Here is a 533-nt window from a genome sequence, read left to right as displayed (position 1 = left end):
AATTTCAGCCAGAAAATACCTGAAATCACAGAAAAATACACAAACTCATAGTAAAGTCCAGAAAAGTGAATTTTAACTAAAAACTAATAAAAATATACTAAAAACTAACTAGATCATACTAAAAACATACTAAAAACAATGCCAAAAAGCGTACAAATTATCTGCTCATCACAACACCAAACTTAAATTGTTGCTTGTCCTTAAGCAACTGAAAATCAAATAAGATTGATAGAAGAGAATATGCAATGAATTTCAAAAACATCTATGAAGATCAGTATCAATTAGATGAGCGGGGCTTTAAACTTTTTGCCTCTGAACAGTTTTGGCATCTCACTCTATCCTTTGAAATTCAGAATGGTTGGCTTCTTTAGGAACTCAGAATCCAGATAGTGTTATTGATTCTCCTAGTTAAGTATGATGATTCTTGAACACAGCTACTTATTGAGTCTTGGCCGTGGCCCAAAGCACTCTGTCTTCCAGTATTACCACCGGATACATACATGCCACAGACACATAATTGGGTGAACCTTTTC

The sequence above is a fragment of the Arachis duranensis genome, chromosome 2, assembly GCF_000817695.3.
Source record: "Arachis duranensis cultivar V14167 chromosome 2, aradu.V14167.gnm2.J7QH, whole genome shotgun sequence".
NCBI classification, from domain to species: domain Eukaryota; kingdom Viridiplantae; phylum Streptophyta; class Magnoliopsida; order Fabales; family Fabaceae; genus Arachis; species Arachis duranensis.
The sequence above is the reverse complement of the archived record's forward strand: the minus strand, read 5'-3'. Positions refer to the sequence as shown.